Source organism: Equus caballus, chromosome 16, assembly GCF_041296265.1.
Source record: "Equus caballus isolate H_3958 breed thoroughbred chromosome 16, TB-T2T, whole genome shotgun sequence".
NCBI lineage: Eukaryota > Metazoa > Chordata > Mammalia > Perissodactyla > Equidae > Equus > Equus caballus.
The window spans coordinates 81,620,757-81,645,020 of NC_091699.1; the positions used below are offsets into that span (position 1 = coordinate 81,620,757).

Sequence of the window (24,264 nt, forward strand, 5' to 3'; positions counted from 1 at the left end):
GTCCTCCTGGGCAGGTACCCCTACCCTGAAGCCTTCGCACCGACAGACGCCATTGGGAAATTCTTCCAAGAAGGACAGCGTGTTCCACCAGCACACTGCCCTGAGCACAGTCTTCAGCCCCACTTGCCATTCGCGTGTCAGGGACCTTTATTTAGGCAGCACTGGAGCTCTGCCCTGAGCTCTGGTCGCGTCTGTCACATCCTCTGCTGTGCACAGAGCCTGAGGACTCTCTGGGTGATGTGGTCATGTGACCACGATGCCCTAAACAGAGGAGAGGGCGATGCTTTCACGCAGAGAAAAGCGCTGGGCCAGGAGCTGTACTGCGGACCACTGTACCTCGGGGGAGGCCCCGCTCTCCCTGGGCCTCGATTTCCTCGTCCGTAAGGTGGGGCTGGTCATGCAACCCTGACAGGCTGCTTCAGGCTGGAGTCTGGCTGCTGGCTCCCCAGCGGCTGGCCTGAGGAACAGCTCCGTGGGGGGTGCTCCCTGCCCCCCACCATCCCTGCCCTGCTGGGCCCTTCTCAGCTTGGCTCTGGCTCAGCTTGTTCCAATGCAGCCACACCCTATTCCCTGACATGGCCCTGCTGGGGCCTCTGACCCTTGTGGCCACCCCCGTCCACAGGATCGGTGTGAGCACAGCTCCCCAAGCCAGACTGGGACCACCGGCTCAGCATGATTTCCCTTTTCACTTTTCATCACCCAAACTCTGGGCTGCCCCCGTCAATGGCAGCTCCACTTCCCTGATGTGTCACTCAGACCCAGGGCTCCCCAAGGTATGTGTTGTTTTGACACCCCAGGGGTTTCCCATTTCCTGGGGGCTCAGCTTCAACTTCAGGGCTGAGCTGGTGATGATGAGCCCTGGGGTCCTTCCAGCCCACAGACCGTCCCCGTGTGTACCTCCCCACACAGTGGGTCCTAGCTATGGAGGAGCAGGCACATACCCTGCTCATTAACTCAATTATCCGACAATTCCTTCTGTAGTGGCTTGAATAGCTACCCCCAAAAATGATGTGGGGCCCTAACTCCCAGTACCTGTGAATGTGTCCTTGTTTGGAAAAAGGGTTTATGCAGGTGTCATTAAGTTATGGATCTTGAGCTGAGATCATCCTAGATTAACCAGGTGGACACTAAATCCAATGACAAATGTCCTTATAGGAGACAGAAGAGGGAAAGACATAGGGAGAAGACCCCGTGCCGTGTGAAGATGGAGTCAGAGACTGGACTGACTCTGCCGCCAGCCGAGGAACACCTGGAGCCACCAGAAGCTGGAAGAGGTGAGGAAATGGATTCTTCCCTGGAACTTCCAGAAGGAATGCAGCCCTGCTGATACCTTGATTTTAGACTCTGACCTCCAGAAACATAAGATAATAAATTTGTGTTATCTTAAGCCACTAAGTTTGTGTCATTTTCTACAGCAGTGATGGCAAAGGAACCCAGTCCCTGAACAAGGTGTGTCTTCCCCCCATTCTAAGAGCTGCCCTCTTTGGCGGGGGCCCATGACTTCTTAGGAACCAGGGCCTTCCCTTGCCAGCTCACGGGTGCTTCTGCGTGAACTGGCGCTGCACGAGGACATACCTTTGCCTCTGGCATCATCACCCACCAGATCTTCCTGGCAAGGGAGACTGCACCCTCCCCTCGAACTGCCTGCAGGTACCAACCAGCATCCCAACAACAGGAAATGATCCAAATGCGAGGGAGGCAGGCAGGTCCGACCTGACTTACAGCACCTGGATTTGAAACCTGGTAGCCAGGTGAGTCTGACATGTGGGCCGTGGTGTGGAAAGAACCCTGCTAAAGTGGTGGCTGCCGTGGAGGAGGGGAAACCAAGTCACTGTCCTGGAGTTTGGATTTTTATATAAGGGGTAGGGGTCTCTGGCAGCGATGTGTAAGCATGAAAGACTTATGGAACAAGCACCCTAAAAGAGGATGCACAACTGAATCCTTGCATGACTATTGACAACAATGAGGACAATAACTAATAATAAGAGGAGTTTGTGATGGGCCAGGCACTCTTCTAAGCGGTTAGCACATACTTTTTAATCTTCACTGTAACCCGCAAGATGTTTGCCTTTATTATCCCTGTTTTGCAGATGGAAAACGGGAGCACAGAGAGGTGAAGTAATTGCCTAAAGAACAATTCGAACTCAGGATTAGTCTGACTTAGGGAATATGCTCTTGATTCGCACGTAAAGATATTAATTCGCCTCATCGCAGATCCCAAAGTACTTTCCCATTCCTGGTTTTGTTTTGGTGCCCAGAGAAGCAGGCAGGAATCCTTATCTCCATTCCTTAGATGAGGAAACTTAAGTCAGAGTCCGCTCGAAAGAAAGTGGCCCCTACCACCCCTGTTCAATGTCTGTCTGGTGTATCTGCAGAGCACGGCCCCAACCTAGGGTTATAGGGGAGTAAACAGGGTAATTGGAAGGGTTAGCATTTATTGAGCAATTACGACATGTCTGCTAGGTGTTAATACATTCTCATGTACACATCAATCCTCGTAACAATGCCACGAGGTGGAGACCAGAGAGGTTAAGGAACTTGGTGGAGGTAACACAGCTGTAATAGTCAGTGGCAAAGCTAGAAACATTCACATGCTCCTGGCAAGAAGAGGAGCTCAGAGTTCAATGCAAATAGCTTCCTCACCACGACTTGCAGACCTTGATGGGATAGTGCTGTCCTGGGGCCTCCCTTGGTCACTTCTGCAAGGTAACAAGGATTCACATGTGCTTAGTGCCTCAGGGCCCACAAGGCGCTCTCCCTGCTCCACTCCACTGAATTCCCAGGCCAGGAACTTGGAATTTTAATTCTTTAGAATGACTGAAACTGTTGCTCAAAAAGCTGTTGTGAAAACAAGGTTGAGGGGTCTTTTTTGCTCTTAAGTGATAACCTTCTGAGGGGAAGAACCTGGAACCAGCTCCCATCATCGCTGGCTGATTCCTCTGTGTCCACTGTCCTCTCCCATCTAAACGCCCCACCCCCTGAGCTTGCAAGCTGCCCTGGGCCGGGCACCAAGCCTGCCCACTTGTTCTCCCAACACAGCCCCCTAATTAAACCCTCAGGACTTTTCATTTTCATAAACATGAACATGGAAAATGAGGGTGGCTGGGAGAGGACCGGGTGTGGAAAGAGGTCCCTGCAGCCCGAGGGGGAACACAGGACTGGGACTCTCTCCAGGCGAAAGGTGCATGTCCCAGGCCCCCTGGACATCCGCTTGGCATTGGGCAGCACCTGGGCGGAGCCTGGAGAGAGGATGGCTCTGAGGAGGTGTCCACTGGACTCGCCTTAAGGCTGAGCCAGGAAAAATCCATTTTGTTGGAAGGGACACGGGGGAGCAATGCTTTGGCAGGGAGGGCGGCAGCTAAGGCCCTGCTTCCACCCTGGGCAGAGGGGGAGATGCTCGCGGTGGGGGTCTGGCAGCCTCTGGCGCTCCATGCACCCGGCCCTGGTATGAGTGCTTCAGATTGGTCTGGGAGTGGCCGAGCAGAATTTGCAAAGCTGTGCCTCTTTTTCTTTCTTCTCTCTGTGTCAACCCTCGAGTGTGCCTGAGCCCCTCACTTCTCTCCCCTCCTTCCCCGAGGTGGAGATGCTTCTCGGAAACTCCAAGCCACCCAGCCAGAAAGCTGGGGAAGGAAGCCTGACACTGAGCTTCCCATGACACGGAACTTCCCCCACTCTCCACCTGCTCCTCGTTCTTCCCGCAGGAGCAGAACCTTCCAGCAGTTCTTATCCTGAGATCGAACAGAGCCGCCGCGTTTTGTAGCTAGGTGGGCAGAAGCAGAGGTGAGGAAGGCTGACATGGATCCTGTGGCTCTATATGGTTTCTGATGTGGGAGACGAGCAGACACTTCGATGCCGCTGCCCGGATGGCACTTGGCTAAGGGTGATTAATACGGCCATGACGGTGGGCCTAGCCTATAGGTTCCACTCTAAAAATACTGTCAGACCTAAAGGAAGTCAGACTGAGAGAGGCCCATCGCAGGCTGTCCTGGTTAGCTGCCCTGGCGGCCTCTGCTGAGGGCGAACACCGCCTTGAGGTTGGGACTCTCTACCCTGCACTGTGGAAATGCACCATTTTCCGGGGAAGCTGTGCCAGGTAACACTGCACTCTTATCCCCGACTTGGCGTAAGTGCACAGGAGTGGGGTTGTGGCGTGTTATGGGTTTAAATGTGTCCCTCCTCCCCCCAAATTCACGTGTTGAACTGTTCACACCCAGGACTCAGAATGTGACGTTATTTGGAGATAGGGTATTTGTAGAGGTAATCAAGTTAAAGTGAAGTCATTAGGGTGGTTCCTAACTCAGTATGACCTGCGTCCTTGTAAGAAGGGGGAATTTGGCCACAGAGATCTGTGCAGAGGGAAGACGATGCGAAAACAGGGGGAAGGCAGCCATTGACAAGCCACGGAGAGAGGCCTGGACCAGACCCTCCCCTCGCAGCCCGTGGCTGTGGGAGACCCTGCCTACCTTCATTCAGATGTCGAGCCTCCAGCACTGAGACGGTGTGCCTCTCTGCTGATGCAGTCACCCAGTTTGTGGTACTTTGTTTCTGGCAGCTCTTGAAAACAAACACAAGCGGCTTCATCAGCTAAAACCAGCAAAAAACACTTCTGGCTAAAATTTCAGGACTTAGTGAATAAGTGGGGATGTGAAGTTCCTCCTGGGGTCCCAGGAAGCTCGCCAGACAGCTCCTAGGGTCCGTGGTGGTGACGTTGCTGGCTGTGAAGAAGAAACATAGTTTGCCAGACCAAACCGGAGGGCAGGGGCCGTTTCATCAGTAATTGTTAAAAGTAATTTTGAAGGCTCATCAGGAATCGTGGCTTTTCTGCGGTCCAGGGCTGTGTGATGGAGTTCCACACCGGCCTTCGTTCTATGAAACAGGATTCAGACGGGTCAGGACTCCATAATCTCGGGGAAAGAGAAGACCACACCTCCAACATTTACTAGGTGTCTATGAGAGATTCTGTGATATTTTGCTTAATTCTCCAAACATCCCTGCCTAGTGGATATTTTTATCCTTGTTTTGAGATAATGCGGAGAATCAGAGGGAGCAACAGCCTGCCCGCGCTCACACCCATAGCCGCGTATCATACCTACCTCCAAGGCACGGAGTGTTTTCAGAACAGTCGGTTTCCTGTGGATCGAGTGTCTGCACAAGATATCTGAGACGTTGACCTTGGTGTCCCTCACCCTGACCTTTGCCCTAATTTAGGATAAGCGATCGTTTTAAATAACACCCCCCAGTGAAGTCTTACTTAGCTCCATGTGGCAAATCTGCTTTTAGTGGAGGGTCTGCCCTACTCATTCCTCATTTCTTGGGGTGACACCTCGCAGGGCACAAGGGAGAGTGACCAGGACTGCAGATCGATGCCTTTCCTTTCTACCCTCTGGGTCAGAAGGGCAACCCAAGGCTAGCTTCATTTGCCGTGTAGAATACGTTCTGTTAGCACGTGAAGACGATCTGAGAGCCACCCGTGCAGACGTGGGCGACTGAGAAGCACGTGGTGGAGCTACAGCCCCTGCTCATCATGGTTCAACAAGGAGGTCTCGCCTCTTATTTCCGCTTGGCTTCAATGCCGGGTAGCTGTACGAGTTCCCATGTTCCCGGTCTTTAAAGGAAAGCGGGGCTTCAGGGACAAGCCCCCAAGGTCAGGCTGGGGTTCCACTTTCCAAAGCCTTCGGAGGCCACCCTTGTTCTGCTCTCCCCTTGACCACAGCCCCTTGGAGAGACCACGTGACCATACCTACCTCACTGCATAGCACCAACCTCCTTCTTTCGTCCAGGTTCTCTTCGTCACCATCCCTGACCCCTGCTGTTGACCCCATTCCCGCCCTGGAGACCCTGCAGCCGCTGGGTGTCACCTCTGCAGCGTTTCCCCCTCACGCCCAGACCATGTGTAGTTTATCCCAAGGGGGCAGTAGCGCGTGGAATTTGAGAAGGGCTTGCTCCCTCAAACGCCCTGATGGAACACCTCATGCATCCTAATACATCTTCCGCCGGCCACGACACCTTCAGCTGACTTGGTTTCCCTGGTTGTTGCTTTTCAATTCAGTCTCCGCATTATTCACCTGACGGAGAAATCTTCTTCCCTCCAAACTGTCTTCATCTGCAGGGACGCCTCTGTCCCTGGATTTATTTTATAAATATCAATAATTTGGAGAAGAAACTCAGCTTGACCACTTTGAGGCTACAACTCCCCCATGAGAGTGAACCATCCCTGAGCTGTCCTGCTTACCCCCGGCGGTACTCACTCATCGCACCCGAGGGGGCTGTTACCTTCAGAGTACTTCAGTACTGGCACTCCTCTGAGGACTCACCATGTGATGGTGCCACGGTTCTCAAACTTGAGGGAGCACTGGAGCCACCAGGAGTTTTATTAAAACCAGATTGCTGGCTCTCACCCCCAGTGCTTCTGATTCAGCAGGTCTGGGGCGGGGCCCGAGAACTTGCATTTCTAAGAGGTTCCCAGGTGAGGTTGATGTTCCAGTCCAAGAATGACACCTTGAGAACCACTGTGGGCATGTGTGCATGAGGTGGTGAAATTCCGCCTAATTTGAAGGCAGGCTAATATCCCAATAAGACAATGATCCAGTTCATGTTGTTTATTCATTCACTCATTGAGTCAACAAATATGTACTGACCACCTACTGGTCACTAGGCAGACCTTGGGGATGAAATGGTGACTAGGATGGCTCTGACTCCTGCCCTCACAGAGGCTGAGACACACCAGGTGTGAAGATACAGTAGGCTCAGATCTACAGGAGAGGAAGTATAGGCTGCTCTTGGAGCTCAGAGTAGGGGCCCCAGCCCAGTCTGATGTGTGACTGAGTAAGGGAGAAGGGAGAAATCCTGTAAGGCTTCCTGGAGGAAGTGGTGTCTATGCTGGATCTTCAAACATAAATAAGAGAGAGTCAGAGGAAGTCAGGGAGAGACTGTGTTCCAGGTAAAGGAGAAAGCCTTAAGATCAGGGGAAAGCTGTGGCATGACGTGATATGGAAACTGGAAGAAGTTCAATAGCTAGTGGGGAGGGTGTCTGTGTGTGAGAGGAGGAGAAGGGGTAGAGAGAGAGGTTGGAGGCTGGAGTTGGCCATGGTAACAGGTGATGCTAGGGCGGTGACTCTCCAGTAGTCCTGGACCAGCAACATCAGTATCACTTGGGAACTTGTCGGAAATGCAAATTCTCAGGACTCATCATTGATCCACTGAGTCAGAACTCTGAGGATAGGGCCCAGCCATCTGTGTTTTAACCAGCCCTCCAGGAGACCTGACGCACTCAGTTTGAGAGCTGCTTACCTAGAGAAGTGGGCAGAGGCTGGATAGAGGCCATGCAAGTCCTATGAAGGCATCTGGATTTGATCCTGCAGCACCCCCAGCACAGAATCATTTCTCAGCAAACACACATTTGTTGAAGGAGCAAACAAGTGAAAGAATTTAAACAAAATGGCAATATGACCTACTTGCATTTTCAAGAGATCTCCGGCCAGTGTGGAGAACGTCTTCAACAGCACTATCTCCATGCATACCTTTATTCTCAGGGTTGGTGGTCTCTTCATTGAAGGAAGGCCTTGGGGTCATATTCACAGGGGTCAGAAAGTGAAGGTGTTGGCTGAGCCTGGCTCCCCAGGACTTGCAAATGTGTTTATTGAGATACACCTACAGTAGAGTCAACTCACTCAACTTGAGGGGGAAGAAAGTGTGTTCTAGTCCATGAAGTGCTCTGGGTCGCTGGGGTTGCACACGCTTATACCATGAAAGCACTGGGGGTCGGGGGCTTCTCTTTGTTTCAGTGTTGGATCTGCATCTCCTGACAGCTCTCCTGACAGCAGGTCAGAGGTGTGGACATGAGCAGCTCTCTGGGCGGCAGCAGCGTCTCTGTGGCTATGAGTCAGATCTTGCTCCGCTTTGTTCTGCACTCAGTTCTGGAGCCTGCTTCCTGATTCGGGGACCATCCTCAGATCTTGGGAACCTCCCCCCTCCAGCACGAACCCCAGCCCAGTGCCTGTGGACAGCTGTCCACAGCCAGGCGGGTCTGGTGCTGCCTGCCTGTCTGCCTGGATCTTTTATCACTGGGGCAACCCTACAGGGCCTGCTCCGTCTTGTACTTGAAAGAGCCCTGCCCGTGCTCTCCCAGGGGAGGCTGAGTGACCTCGGTGGGGGCTGTGCCACACCACCTGTTCCCTGATCCACAGCTAGCTGGACCAAGGGTAGTCATCTGACTATCACTGCCTGCGTGGCCATCTGAGGCTCTGTGTCTGGGCTCATGTCAGGCCAATTCGGACTCCTTTGAGAATGTGGAAAATAGAAAGATTGGGCCATGAGTGTAAGGACCGAAGGAGCAGAGCTATGGTGTAGGGGGACTAAGGCCAGGACAGCCCTGAGTGTTTATGGAATCCAAGACCTTTGGGGACAGAAACCACATGTGGGCAGAAGGTGATGGTTGGAGGTGAGGGGAGAGGAGGGAAGATGGAGCACTGAGGGAGAAACTTGTCCTCACAGCTTCCTTGCTCCTGGCCACCTTTAAGTTCTAGTTCGTCCATGGCCTGGCGTCCCCCAGTTTCACTCTGGGGCATCCAGTGAGAGCTCTGGTCCATGCCCACCCAACAGCATTTAAAAGCCAGCCTGAGAGGTCTGCGTTTTTTGTAGCTCTTCGACCCTCCGTGGGACTCCCTGTGGCTGCTTGTGTGCCTGGGGCTGACAGGTTCTGTCCAGAGGCTGCCCTGCCACATGGGTACCCATCCCAGCTGCTTGGACTGTGCTGTGCTCCAGAGGACAATCTGGTCTGAATCCTAGCCCTCCCATTCGGTTCCATCTTGCTACTCAGACCCTTCTGGGCCCAGCTGTGGGAAGAGGCCAGGCTTGGACATATGCACATTGGTGTGACTTGGCCTTCTCAACCACCACTTGGAGAAATGGGCTCCCAGGTGCTCAGGTCCCCAGCTATTTACACAGACATGCTTTGTACTACGTGGCTGGTGTTTTGTTGCAGGTGGTATCTTCCTATTAGACAAAGACGAGGCCTCAACTGGGGACTGAACTGCATCCCCCTTGAACTATTCCAATGGGTTGACTTCATAGACATTTAAAATCAAGCTTGAGGGGTTTTGGGTAATGGAAGGTGAGTGTTCGACCCTTCTGGCTCCACCTTTTAGCGCATGTCAAGATTCTAGACCAGCAGGACCAACTTCATGAAGTCACTCAGGACGCTGCACTCAGAAACATCCCATGCTTGGTTTAATGCTCTGCCATTTTGAAAATTCTTAATAACTGCTTAACAAAGGGCCTTGCATTTTCATTTTGCAATGGGCCCTGCAGGTGAAGAAGCAAATCTTGCAGACAGGACCCTATTCTGGCCCTTCCCTGACTCCCACACTGATAATTCCAATGCAACTTCAGATACAGAAATCTGGGTCTGATTACTCTAAGTTCCTGCCAAAGATGTTGTTCTTATTGCTTGTAAGCAAACATTTTTGAGGGTCCATGCTGTGCCAGGCACCACGCACTGTTCAGAGTGTTCTCCGTCTAGGAGAGGAGAGAGACACATAACTGGATTATCCACATTCAGGGGCACCTCATCTGGCCTACTCCCGGAGAGAGAAGAGCCTTCCTGCAGGAGCAGAGCCCTGAGCTGAGTGATGAGCAACTTACCAAAGACCAAGGGGAAAGAGACTCCAGGCAGAGTCAGCCAGAGCAAAGGTCTGGAGATGTGGGATGTCACCGTGTGTGCAGGGAGCTTGAAACTCTTAGGCAGGACACGTGTGAGGCCAGGAGAGATGAGGCTGCCGGGAGCCACAGGGGCCAGATCAGGGGGCCTTCTGTATACTTAAGGAAATTGAAATCTTCGGCATCACATGGGGAGCCACAGGAGGATCAGAAACAGGCAGGAACACGATCGGATTTGCATAATGGACGATCCTTCAGGTAGCATTGGTGTGGCCAAAGGATTACAGGCAGAGAGCCTGGAGGGATCTGTAAGATGTTGCCCCATTACTGAGGATTATCTTTAGCTGGTCAGACCCCAATTTCCCAGAAACAAGGACCTCATTTGTCCTGCTTCTGACTTAGCCTACAGATCTTAATTTTGCAAGGCCTGCTTAAAAGTCACTGGAGCTCTAATTAAGGTGATGAAAGGCTTTCATAGTAACCAGAGGCATTTTTCCTTCTCTTCCTCTTCACGGTGCCAGAGGTGCTGAGCACCCTCCTCTCCTCAGTCAGCACTGGCATCCCTTCCGAACCCTGGGCTGGCCGGGGTGCTGGAAGCCCTGGGATTCTGGATGTCCTGGTACCAACTTTTTATGGGGCTGACGCTAGGAAGGAGTAGCTTCTCCTAGTGGCTGCTCACGGGAAAGCACTACAGACAGGTAGAGTGGTGTGGTAGGTGGAAGTCTAAAAGATGTCTCTCAAAATTCCTGTCCCCTAGTTATTCCACCAAATGCTACCCTAGGTACTGCTGTGAAGGGACTTTGAAGGTACGTTAAGGTTGCTAATCAGCTGGCTTTAAGATAGGGCGATTATCTCAGGTTGTCCAGGTGGGCCCCATATACTCACATGAGCCATCAAAAGCAGAAGAGGGTGGCAGGAGAGATTCCGAGCATGAGAAGGGTTTGATGAACTGTCCCTGGCCCTAAGGTAGAGGGGCCATGTGCCAGGACGAGAGAGCTTTCTAGAAGCTAAGAGGAACCCTGACTGACAGCCAGCAAAGAAAGGAGACCTCAGTCCTACAACCTCAAGCAACTGGATCCTGCGAACAACTGACTGAGCTTGGGAGCAGACTCCCCTCTGTGCCTCCAGTAGGGAATGCCGCTCTCTGTACCTTTCTTATTAAAGCAGGCCTCCAGTTAGGCCAGGAGCTTGGGCCCGGAGACTCATGAATAGCTTTCAGTGGCTCTGTGGTGAGGGAGGGGTGATTTTCAGGTGGGCTCTGATGCTGGCTAAGAAACAGGCAAGAGAACATATTTTTAGTTGACTGCAGGTTTCGCGAGACACAGGCACTAAGTAGCTCGGTAGTTCTGAGGGTGATCCTGGACCGGCAGGCTCAGCATCTCCTGGGAACTTGTAGAGAAGTAAATTCTTGGGCCCCACCCCAGACCTGCTGAAGCAGAGAGTCTCCATGTGAGGGCAGAGATCTGTCTTAACAAGCCCTCCGAGTGGTTCTGATGCTGGCTTGAGTGTGAGGACCACAGGTGTAATGCTGGCACCGTGAGTCTCCACCTGGGCTGTGCATCAGGCTCACAGGAGATGCTCTCAAAACCACAGCTGCCTGGACCCCACCTGAAACCAGGAGACTAAAAATTTCTGGAGTGGGGCCTGGATATTATTCGTAATTTTTAACAGTTCCTTGCATGACTCTAATGAACATTGAGAATTGCTACTCAGGCACATAACTGAAACTTGGTAAATATTTCCTGACTAGATGGATGGTTAATAATATACTCTGAAAAATCCTTGATGTTAGTGGTTGCTCCACCAGAGGAGTAACCCCAACCCCTGACCATAAGGGGCCCCGGGGGGCTGTGAGGAGGGAGGGACCTGCCTTTTGGAAGATGACAGCCAGCCTTGGTCCTGGTTGTCATCCTCCCCTCTGAGCACTTTCCTAATGTCTAATCTGGCCTGCTTGTGTCTACCCAAAAGGGGTAAGGATGAGACTGAGGTGTCGGACAAGAGCCTACAGTTAGTTCTATCTCTCTTGCCGCGTGTCTTCAGCTCTAGGACGTGGAGTGTAAATGGGTTCATTTCTGAGACACGGGGGAAGTGTGTTATGCCAGTCCCCCTGTCATTTCACTGATGAGCAGAGCCAGCACATCAAGTCTATTTTTCTTCTCATGGGGATGCTTTCTCCATTAAGGTAAGTTGCCAGCAAGTGTGGGGTGGGTCCTTGTTTCTGTAGTCCAAATCGCTGGGCTTCGAACTCCAGTGGCTGGATAACAGAGAGGCCAGATCACAGTTCTCAAATCTGGCTGCCCATCAAAATCCCCTGGAAAGACAGGTGACAATTCATACTATTACTTCCCATCCAGACCCACTAAATCAGGATGTTCAATAGTGGAACTCTCAAATCTATACTTTTAATAGAACCCCCTGGGGGTTCTGATGTAGCCAGTCCATGAGAGTTTGGGAATCATTGCCTCTAACATACTCATTCGCAAATTTATGCCCTTTCTAGATGAGGAAAATGTCTTAAAGTTGTTAAATCTACACGGGCTTTAGTAAAAAGATTGCATCAATAAAGCTAGATTATTTAGAATAAAAGTTAAAGAATTGCAAATACTTCAGAACAGTTACAATTCTTTCTACTTATCTTGCATTTCTTTTCCACTAAACTGATTCTCTTCTCAGGATTTAGTGGCACTTCTTCTCCTAATCTCCGATTCAGACTTTAACAATCTTCCCCTTGTGATTTTGAGGCATTAAGCTAGTTTGTCATCAAACACTGTTTAAGATGCTGTTACTTTTCCCTTCCCAGCAGCCATCATCCGTGGTTCGCGGTTAACTGTACCAGAGCTGTTGAGGGAGATGTAATCTGTCTCCCTCCGCTTAGGGTCCTTGCAGGCTCCCTTTTAGCTTCCACCACCTTCTCGTCAAGTGGTAAAGAAAAGCTATAAATAGTTAAATAGTAGTATCAACAGCCCCACTCCAGAGTTCTCCTCTTGTGTCTGTTTCGTCTTAATCACTAGTACATGGGCTAATTGGCTTCAAAGTCTTTCAAAGTTACAGCTTGTGTTGATGCTAATTTGGAAAACAATGATAAGATTTACATACCAAACACTTTTCTCCTGATTCCCTTAGCAACCATCCCCAAATTTGATACAAAATTATCAATCCATGTTGGCTAGAATGTAACGCTAAGGATACATTTGGGCAGACGCTAACGAGGGTAGTTGACATCCCAACTTCCGTTCCTGAGAGCTGAGGCTCTCACTGGGGTGAGGTTCTCAAGCAGGGCAGCCCGGCCACCTGCCTGCATGCCATGGACTCCATCTGCTTCCTGAATGCAGCCGAGAGAAACTTTGCTGTCCTTTCTCCAGGCTCAGTGCAGGCAGACAGACTGAAGGACTAGCAAAGAGCAATCCATGCTCACCTCCACCCTCAGAAGTTACCAGATCCAGGACACTTCATCTTCTCTTCTTCTCACTGTCCACTGACCCTTGAGGAATCCAGAATATTCTTAAAGGATATTCTTAAAGGTAGATGCATTCTGGATCCCTGACTTAGAGGGAAAAACTGCAGAGATGAGGGGTTATTTGCAAATATCCTGGTGACAACAAGTTACAGACACCTTCATGCAGGAAAGTGGATCCAGCCATCCAGGGTGGGTGGGGCAGAAGCAGACGCAGGTACACTGAGCAGAGGCATCCTGGCCAGGCCTGTCTGAGACATCAGTGTGGGCTGCCTGGTTGCCTTCTCCCCTGGAGGCACTGTGGGCATTGTGCTCTTTCAGTGCCAGGAGAGGAGGTGGATGGGAGAAACCTGACCCTTTAATGCCAGACACCCAGTGCAGCTGATGCATGGCTGGATCCTCTTGCCAGACTTGGCTGGCCTCCCTTTCTGTTCGAGGCAGCATTAAGAAGATTGATTTCTGTTAGCCAGCCATAATGGGAGGCTGGAATGGCTTCGAGGGAGACACTTGGCTTGTGGTCACGTTGTACCCGTGCCAGTTGCTTTGGGGGGAGAGCACTTGATGGAGAGCCAGGCAAGGCTTCTCTCTAGCTTCTTGCTTTTCTGTTTTCTCTTCTCTCCCTTCCCCTTCTCTCTTACCCTCCATTTTCTTCTCCCTCTCCATTCCCCATTATTTCTCCCATGGTCTGGCAATGCTCCGTGTGGAAAGGACTCAGAGCCACTCTTGGCTTTGGATGCAGGGGGCTCTCTCACCTGGATGCTCCTCGCTGTGTCCCTGCCAGTGGTGCACATTGGGGCTGGGCCTCTGCAGGACCTCAGTGGAGGGCTCCTTCCACTTCCCCATGACATTCCAAGATGGCCCTCAGTCTCAGTGCAAGCGTTTCCTTGTGGAGTCTGACTGCTCTCATGAGGGACCAGAGAGCTTTGTCATCTCAGGAGCTGAAGGGTCGTTGTCAGCAGCTCAGCTTAGCTGTGACTCAGTTTATGCTCCTTGTAGTCTTCTGGGGAATTTGACTTCCTGTAGATGGAGACAGCTCCCCAGGCTGCTGCTTCCAAGGCACTGTGGTCAGTGACCCTCTCCTGGGAAGGGTCTCCGGATTCCAAGGCATGGCGGCAGCTATGGACTCCTCTTCACATATGCCAGAGTCTACCAAGAGCCCCTTGGAGTGTGCTTGCCAGCCTCAGCCTCCCACCAGTGCCCATCTGCTCACAGAGACAGCAGGACATAGGGAGTCACACGCTGGCAGGCAGAGAGTGACTGCAGCCGCTTCCTCACTTTCCTTCCCCACCCCAGGCTGCAAGATCCTGCTTCTGTCTGCTGCCACTCAGGAGTGGGGCCAAGGCCTCAGAAGAGACAGCAGACCCAGCCATCACATACAGGTGGCCCATCTAGGGGCTCCCTTCCTGCAGGAGCCGTCCATCTTTCAGCAGGCAGAGCCCACTCTGCGTGGCATGGCTGGGAGGGAGGGACCTTCAGAGGCCACTCAAGCCACTCTTTTCGTCCAGGCAAAATGGCACCCACGGAGGCCAAGTCTATTTTGAGCATTAAGTCCCAGGCTGTTTTTAGTACATAGAGGTGGAGGAAAGTCAAGTGCACCCGGCCATGTTACCCCCGGTTCCAGCTGTATCCCTTCATGAACACTGTACTTAAAATCATAACTCAGAACAGAGTGGGCTCCACGTCAATGAGCCCTGCCCGTCTTTCCAACCTCATGTCCTACAGCTTCAGCTTTTTGCTTCTCACTTACTTAGGCTTCAGCCCCGCTGTTCTCTCTGCTCCTTCCTTTTTTCTTTTTTTGACATTTCTGTTTACTTCCCCTGATTAAACATTATGTCTTCACAGATGCCATCCCAAACCGCCCTGGGTGAGGTCGTGCCCCTCACCCTACCAACAGTCACCCTTTGTCATGCAGCATCTTACTGTCTATATGGTTCTTAGTTGGCATCATCTGAGATGATCTTACTTATTATATTTGCTTAGTTTTGGGGGGAGGGTCTGTCTCTTCCGTAATTTAACATCCACGAGAACACAGACTCTGTCTGGCTCGTTGTTGTTTCCCCAGCACCCAGCCTGGTGCCCAGCATGCAACAGGTGCTCAGAAGACACCTGCTGAATAAGTCACTGACTGATGGCATGTGCAGAGAGCCCTGCCTCGCTGCTGCGGAGGATTCCTGGGCATGGTGGGCACCGTCCTCTGCATACCAGAGGGAAGGAAACAGTCTCACTGGCGCATCCTGGGGCATGATTTCCTAACTGACACCTTCCCCCATGTGGCTGTGTTGGTGGCAGAATTGACCCCCATACACAGAGGTCAAGGAGAGACCAAAGAAAGAGGCAGGCCACTCCAGCCAGGTAGGTGCCAGGCTTAACAAGCAAGCAAGCTTACACACGAGGCTTGTCTTAGATGGGCGCAAGATGGGTAGATCTCCACACCCGCCCTCCAGAATCTTAAAGTTTATCTGGAGGACTTGACTGGGTTCAGTCATGTATACTGTCCAGATGGTCTCAACAACACTTTGCTCTCTCAAGGCTGTGTCCTTGAAAACGGCTCACACTGTGGGAACAGTGGGTGGAACATAGATTCCAAGGACAGGGGAGGGGGTGAGAGCCTCCATTGCCCAGGTCCAGCTCGTGGGTCAGCCAGCGGCCATGTCCTCTCGATGACCTCCTCCTTCAGGCTAAGGTCAACTTCCTGACCTTCACCTCTGGTTCTCTTCCACAGGCTTTCCGGGCGATGCAGGTATCTGCATTCCTGCTCCTTCCCTTGTGCTAAGTCACACAGCCAAGAAGTGACGCAAAATACAATTTACTCTCCAATTTAGCGCGCCAACTTAAAACTTAACTCTCAAGGTAATATAATGGTATGCTATGATACTAATGTAACAGAGGAAAATTGCTTATTAGTCCATAAGCACCTTCTAAGGAGAGTTAGTCTTGTAAAACGAAAGACCCTTTTGTTCCACTGAACCCCTTGAGGGGCTCTTGTCCACACAGGTAGCCTCGAACTGAGGCAACCAGTGAAGGATCCCCTGGCGTGGGGGGTATGCGGGCAGCTCAAGAACTTTGAAGAACAGGAACATGTAATTTTATATCTGAAGCTATTCATATTTCTGCAAAGTAAATATCTCCTCACCACCGCTGAATCCTTGGTGACGTCTACCTCACACACAAATGCCACGTGAGAGTGGTGAGTGTGCATGTGTGAGAACGGAAAGAGGGGCAAAGTCTGTTCGGGCCAGTTTGGTGCCTAGCAGAGATGTGGAGATTCCTACATGGAACTGATGAAACAGGAGCAGAAGTTTGGGGCTAGAATTGAAAACTCTTATGCCCTGCCCATGTTTCCTCAGCTCCAGCACTTGAGTCACAGTGGCCTGACTTCCAACTGCCAGAGCTGGAGCCCAAGGGCTTTCCGGGACCTTACAGGGCTGCCTGCCCATGGTCATGCAGGCTGGAAGTGCTGTGGGGTTGATGATCCCCACGCAGCCACCTGAACCAATGTCTGGTGAGAATTGGTGTGTAAATACCCCAGCTTCCTTGCCCCTTGAGTGGGCTAACTCTTAGGTGTGTGCTCTATACTGGCTTCCTAAGTTTCCCACAGGGTTAATCTCCACTCCCCCATGGTGGTGACTGGCTGGATAACACACTGTTATCGGCTGCTACTCCTTTGTTGTCTCGCTTCCCCAGTCGCCTTCCACGTTTCCTTCCCCTCCTTGCTTAGTGAGGTCCTAGAGGCAGAGCCAGAGACAGGGTCTTGTTCAAGTGACTTAGTGGTGGTGGTGGGTGCTCTCAGGGCAGAGGAGAGGGGGCTGTAGGATGGAGCAGGGGAAGGAGCTGAGCAAGCTGGTCTTGCCTTGAGATTGGCTTCAACCTGATCCATGGGGAACTCTGGAGCACAAACTGTATCACAGAATTGGTCACCCCTGGAGTCAAGGGGGCTGACCTTTTGAACCCCCATTTCAGTTAGAAATTTCCTGAGGATTGCCCTGAAGGGTGGCCGTGGGCAGGCGTATCCTCCAAACTAAGGCAGTACCTATTTGGCCAAAGGCAATCCTCTAGAAAAGGGGTCAGCCGTGAGATGTTAGCAGCCAGAACTACAGCTGGAGGATGGGGGCACTGGCCAGTAAAAGGGGGCATCCACCCTCCTTTCATATAGGCTTGCATTCTGATCTTTGTCTCACGGTCTGATTCTGGGGTATGGAATGAGGTAGATTTGTCTAGATCTCCAGGAGAAGGGAGATCTCAAATCTCTTGATAGTCTCTTCAAGTTCCCATTTGGTCCTGGAGGTTATTTTGGATAATTGGTGGAGTTATTCAGACAGTGACCCTTCTGTCTCCATCACTTATTCTGTGTGAAATGGTACCTCTTCTCCTGGAGTGACCCAGACTCTCTTTTTCAGCCTTCTCACTCTTCCTGTCCTTCAGGTGGGGATGTGGGGCTGTATGCCTGCCCAAATCCCTCTTCTTCTTTGCATCACATCTATGAAGTGCATACGAACAGCTGAAGGGGCCACAATGCACAGAACTACTGATGGGGCCAGTTGCTTTCTCAGCAAGCCACCTCCCCACGCATTGGTCTGTGGGCAGAGATATCTGTGGTGTTGTAGGGGTGGGTCTCTGATACATCTCCTCTGCTTGGTGTATGCCCCTCTGGGATGCTCTGCACATCAACCCGACTCTGTGGGGCCTTGACACCTGCCTAATCCTTGCCAACCCCTGGCCCCAGAGAGCCAGATTCTGTTTCCCATAGTTCTGGTCAGCAGCTGGTTAGAGCAGAAATATAATGCAAGCTATGTATTTTCTAGTAACACATTAAAACAGTAAAAGAAATAGGTGAAATTCATTTTAATAATATAATTTAACACAATATGTTAAGCTATCATTTCAACATGAAATTAATATAAAAATTATCAATGAGATAGTTTACATTTTTAATACTAAACCCTTGCAAGCTGGTTTTAAATTTCAGTATATTTTACACTGAAAGTACGTTTCAATTTGGATTAGCCACAAATCAGTTAGCCACATGCGGCTAAGGGTACCATATTGGAGAGCTCTATTCTAGAGTCTCTGGTAGCCAACCTGGCTTTGTTGAAATGGTCTGGCCATAGGATCTAGGTTGGACTAGGAGGCAAGTGAAGCCAGGAGTCCCTGATGTTCTTGGTGATACGGGCAGCTGGGTTGGCGTTGAGAGCTGAGGTTTGTGATGGAGCTAGAGGGTAGTGACGAGGAGTGGGTGAGGGGGAGGTGCTGGAACTTTGAGTGGTCCTGGTCCAAGAGGGGAATTTCCAGAGTTGGAGATCAGGGAAGTGGGGCAGTGTCCGATGCTGGTGGCTGTCAAGAGTGGGTGGAGATAGGGATCGCTTGCCTGAGGTGCTGGAGGAACTTTCAGGCCAGTGTTGTTAAGGTCTTGAAACCATCCATGATACTGGCAGAAAGAGGGGCAGAGGGACAAGCCATGACACTGATGCTGATGCTGTTTGGGGAACCAGACCACTTTATTCAGACAAGGCAAGATTAGAGCCAACTGTGCAGCTCTGTGGCTCATCTATTAATCGTTAGGAAAGCAAACTATTCTTAATTCAAATTTTTCAAAAAGAAGATTTCAAAAGGCAAGAAGTGACAAACACGGATTTAACCAGCATGCTTTCTAATGCATTGTTGAGTCCTTGGTGTAGGTGTTAAAAAAGGCACACATTTCACATTGACCTCCTTGAGAAGCACTTGTGGATTTACCATTAATAAATCCCTTCTGGTTCTCACTCTCCAATTAGTTGTGTGATCACATAACAGTATTTTGATCTAGACTGTATTTCTTGTTATAATGATTAGCATTTTATACCTTAGACTCTTTGTGAAGAACAAGATAAATTGCCTTCATTTCTTCTCCTTGATCAACCACACATAGCACTTCAAAAAGAGAATGATCAGATTTTGCACTCTCAAGTGCCTGTTAACTGACTTCTGGGCAGGATATATATGCACCTCATTTTTCAGACGGGTAAACCGAGGCTTTGAGCAATTACTGGGCTTGTGCAATTGACTCATTTTAAAAAAATTTTCAAAACCCAGTGAGTTTGCTTAGGAGAATACATGGAAATGGTTAGTGTTGTGGTTCCCAAGTTTCACTTTTGGTGAAATTCAATCCTTCAAATGATTGAATTTTTAAAGAAACGACTTTGCTTTTAATTCACTGCGGTATCCCAGATTCTCACCTATTGTATGCACTCGATAAATATTTTTGAATGAATGGACCAGTTGCATCATTTCTTCATTTAGTTTTATTTCGATGATCAAGTCTCTTTTACTGGTTTTAAAACACTTTTGAGCTTAATATTTTAAAACAATAGTTCTTCATACAAGCTTTTTTAAACAGCAAATTCTTTTTGGAGATAATTTGGAACAAATAGAAAATACACACACACCCTTAAAGGAAATATAATACTGGTTTTCTTTTGTTTGTTCTGCAACTTGCCTTTTCACAGAACACTGGGTCTTGAAGACCTACTTGCATTAAGCACAAATGGTTCCATGTCACTCTTTCACTCTTGCATAATGTTTAGTAGTACGGCTGGATCATAGTTTAGTTAGTCATTTCCTTAATTAATGGCATCTAGGTTATTCTCAATTTCTTGCCATTTTGAAATTTGCTGCATCTCTGCACATTGCCTCCTTATGTGCCTCCATGGCTGTTTCTCTAGGTTAGTGCTGAGCAGTGAAACTACAGTTCATAGAAATGCCCAATTTAAGGTTTTTAAGATGCTGTCGAAATGCCCTACAGGATAAAACTGCAATTTATACTTTACTGTCCATCTGCCCACATTATTGCCTACATTTAATATTAACAGACATTTGTTTTTGCCAGGCTGTTGGGTGAAAAATCATATCTAGTTCATTTTTAGGAGGTAACTTTGTTATTGTAAGCATATGCATATGTACTCACATATAATGAATATACTGTATGTATATGTGTGTATATATGTAGCACATACAATTTAAATATTAATACCTACCCCTCAGCTGAATATGAATAATGCCTTAGGAGCGTCTTCCCAATTGTACAGCAGTAATTCATTCATTTTTTTCTCCTGTATGAATATACCATGATTTATTTTTTCTGTTCTACAATGATGGGCATTTGAGCTGTTTTCCTGTTTTTCCCTATTTTGAATTGTGCATCAATGAGCTTTCTTGTGTATGTCTCCTGGTGCGCTGTGCAGGAGCGTTGCTAAGGTATACCTAGCTGTGAATTGCTGAGTCTCAGGGTATAATGGAGACGGCTAGTTATCCATCCAAATTCATTCTCCCCGTCTTTGCAGATGGTGTCCAGCGAGACATCTTTCCCAACTTCCCTTTTAGTTGGATGTGGCTATGTGACTAAGTTCTCACCAGTGGAATCTAAGCAGCTTTCCATTCAGCTACTTTGGGATCAGAGCCTTAAGGCGGGGGGGGGGGGGGGGGGGGGGGCGGGACATGCTCTCTTCTCTCTTTCCACTACCCCAAATCCAAGGGTGGTTGTGGCCCAACTTCAACTTTGCCGAAAATGACAGTTCCTAGTTGATGGCAGAGCAATGACATGGAAAGAACTGAGTACCTGAATGACCGTGGGGATCAAAATTGTCCCTGATCAGGACAGTAAACTTCAGGACTGATATGTGAGAGAGAGAGAAACTTATTTACCTTTAAGCCATTTTATTATTAGTGTCTTTATTATGGCGGCCTGTGCTTACTCTAAAACATAAGGAAGCACATGTTAAACTCTGCTGAGTGATGCCATACTCCTATCCAAAGTGTTTGAAGCAATCGACACTCCCACTAGGAATGTATGAAAGCTCCTGACGCTCCATATCCTACCAACCCTAGCTACTGTCTGACTTTATTACTTTTGCCTATTGGTGAGTGAAAAGTATTATCTTGGTAGTGTTTTCACTTGCAAACGAGGTTGTACATCTTTTCAGATATTGTTAGGTCATTCCTATTTCCTTTTACCTGAAACGTCTATTTGAATCTTTGCCTTCTTTAATATTGGGTGCTTTTTTTTTTTATTGTGGTCAAATATATATAATATAAAATTTGCATTTTAACCATTTTAAGTGTAGGATTCAGTGGCATTAATTATATTTACAATGTTGTGCAACCATCACCACTATCTATTTCCAAAACCCTTTCATCACCCCAAATAGAAACCCTACCCATTAAGCAGTAACTTCCCATACTCGCTTCTGCAGCCCCTGGTAACCTCTAACCTACTTGCTGTCTCCATGAATTAGCCTATTCTAGATATTTCGTCTGAGGGGAATCATGCAGTATTTGTCCTGGTGGCATCCGGCTTAGAAATATGGAACACTACGAACTTGTGTGTCATGTTTGTGCAGGGGCCACAGTCATCTCTGTATCGTTCCAATTTTAGGACATATGCTGCCAAAGCAAACGCTTGAGCACTTTTAAAATGTTCGTTTATTTTTGGTTTGTAGAGGTTCTTTATATATTCTAGAAACTAATACTTTTTTAATTAAATGGCTGCAAATACTTTCTCCCAGTGCGTGGCTTACCTATGTTTATGGTGTCTTTTTGCACCAAAGTTTTTCATTTTATGTAGTCAAATATATCTATATTTTCCTTTGTAATTTGTGCTTTTTTTTTTGAAATCCTCTTCCACCCACCCCACTTCATTAATATCATTAAGATATTCTCTCATATTTTCTTCAAAAATATTTTAAAAGTTTTGCCTTTCATATTTGTTTTTAACCCACCTGGAATTGATTACATTTGGTGTGAGAGAGGAATTTAATTTTTTCAAATAGTGTCAGCAACATTTATTGAATTGTTTATCGTTCCCCCAGTCCTGTGTGATGATTCCCTTCACACGGATTTTCCACATACACATTGGTCCTAAATCCCCACTCAGTGCTATATTGTTTTAATTACGGTAGCTTTATAAGTATGGATAGTTGGTTAAGGTGAGGCCCTCCATTCTGTTTGTCTTCAAAATCGTCTTGGTTGTTCTTGCCTTTGCCTTTGAACTTTGGATCGAATTTTTCAAAAATATTGTAGATGCTTTTCTTGCATTTGTGTTAAATTTGTAGTTAAAATTGGGGAGAACTGCCACCAGTTTTCTCACCCGTGAACATGATGTATCTCCCCAGTTATTTAAATATTCTTTAACAAAATCTTATAATTTTTTCTATACAGGCCTTTTAAATCTTTCTTTAGGTTTGTTCCATGATACTTTAGAGTTTTTATTGCTATTAAAATGTCATATTATTAAAAAATATTCTTGTTTTTTGTTGATGTTTAGGAACGCAATATATTTTTATGTATTGACTTTGTAACCAGCAAACTTCCTCATCTCTCATGTTTGGTCTAATGATTTGTCTGTACAGTCTCTTGGGTTTTCTGTAGGGATAATCTTACTTTTTGTGAATTGATATGGTTTTCTTTCTTTTTTTTTCTCTCTTTATAGCTTTCATTCTTTCTTTTTTTTTGGTGAGGAAGATTGGCCCTGAACTAACATCTGTTGCCAATCTTCCTCTTTTTTTGATTGAGGAAGATTAGCCCTGAGCTAACATCTGTGCCAGTCTTCCTCTACTTTGTATGTGGGTCACTGCCACAGCATGGCTGATGAGTGGTGTTGGTCTGTGCCTGGGATCCGAATCCACAAACCTGGGCCGCTGAAGCAGAGTGTGCCAAACTTAACTACTACACCACTGGGCTGGCCCTGTAGCTTTCATTTCTTTTTCATGTCTTAGAGTGGTGGCTATGACCTGTAGTAAAATGTTGACTAGAAATAAGGAGAGTAGGCAGCCTTTCCTTTTCCCCAACTTTAAAGGGAATGCTTCTGATGTTTCACCATTAAATATCTTATTTCCTCTGGGGTTTTGGTAGATACCATGTCTCAAGATAAGCAATTTCCTTTCTATTTCTCTTATTAAATAGTTTTGAAATTGTGAAAAGTTCTGAATTTTTATCAAATGTTTTATCTGTGGCTATTGAGATGACTATATATGTTTTGTCCTTTAATCACTTGATGAAGCAAATAGATTTCTCTAAAATTAGACTTTCCTTCCAAGGCTGCGACAAGCCCAAATTGGTCACATTAAAAAAAAAGTATACAGTGCATTGCTGGATTCAGTTTGATAATATTTTATTATATATTTATGCATGTATTTGGTCCTTTATTTTCCTTTCTTGGACCATTCCTCCCAGGTTTTGGTATCAAGGTTATACTAGCTTCCTAACATAATTGGGAAATAGATTATTGAAGGTTTGGAGTAGAATTCACTGGCAAAACCATCTGGACTTAATGTTGTTTTCTTTTTGGTGGGTATATTTTTAATTACTGATTCAAGTTATTTCATGGTAATTGGTCTATTCAAATATTCTAATTTTTTGTAAATTAGATTTGATATGTGAATTTCTTTATTTCCTTTAAAGAAAAACTTCTATTTCATTCAAGTGGTTCATAGCGTTCTCAGAAGTTTTATTCTATACGTATGTCCCTCTTTCCACCCCAAATGCTTTATCTCATTATACATTCCTCGTAAACCAGCTCAACCTTGTCAGAAGTTTTTTCTGCTTTATTAGTGCCTTTTTTCAGGCAGTGAGCTTTGAGGTATGGGGTCTTGTTGATAATTTCTTTATTTTCCATTCCTGTAGTTTTATGTACTTATCTTCATATCATATTTCTTTCCCTTAAGTTAGTTTCAGTTCTATTGCTGTTTTTTTAGCTCCTTGAATTAGTTGTTTAACTTAGACTCTTTCCTCTATCCTGATACACTTTCTAATATTCCAATGTAAGATATAAAATTTCCTTTAAATACCACTTTAGCTGCATGTTAAAGTTGTGAGAGGTCAAAATTTTAAGTGTCATTCAATTTGAAATATTTTTCATCTCCAAATTCTGATTTTTTATTTAAAGGTTATTATAGTCTCATTCAAAGTTTCTTTTGTTATTGATTTCTAATTGAATTGTTTGGAGTCAGATAATGTGATTTGTACAGCAAATTATTTGTCTTTGTTGAGATTTATTTTGTGGCCTGGTCAGCTGTCAGCTTTTGTAATAGTTCTACGTGCACTTGAGAATAATGTGCAATCACTAGTGACCAGATGGGATTCTATGTACATCTATTAAATTAACTTGGGTGGTTATGTTGTTC

General features: G+C 47.7%; 1 long non-coding RNA gene and 1 pseudogene across 1 annotated transcript in view; both read right to left on the reverse strand.

The window, feature by feature from the left end:
* Positions 1-2,420: 2,420 nt before the first annotated feature.
* The window catches only part of LOC138918260 (uncharacterized), a 32,201-nt gene continuing 10,357 nt past the window's right edge, over positions 2,421-24,264 (reverse strand). Inside the window, exons 2-4 of the long non-coding RNA XR_011427367.1 lie at positions 7,455-11,968; positions 4,464-4,866; positions 2,421-2,699 (exon numbers count right to left, since the gene is read on the reverse strand). This is a non-coding gene — a long non-coding RNA (uncharacterized lncRNA). The remainder of the gene's footprint in view (positions 2,700-4,463; positions 4,867-7,454; positions 11,969-24,264) is intronic.
* Positions 21,441-21,538, reverse strand: LOC111768517 (U6 spliceosomal RNA; annotated as a pseudogene).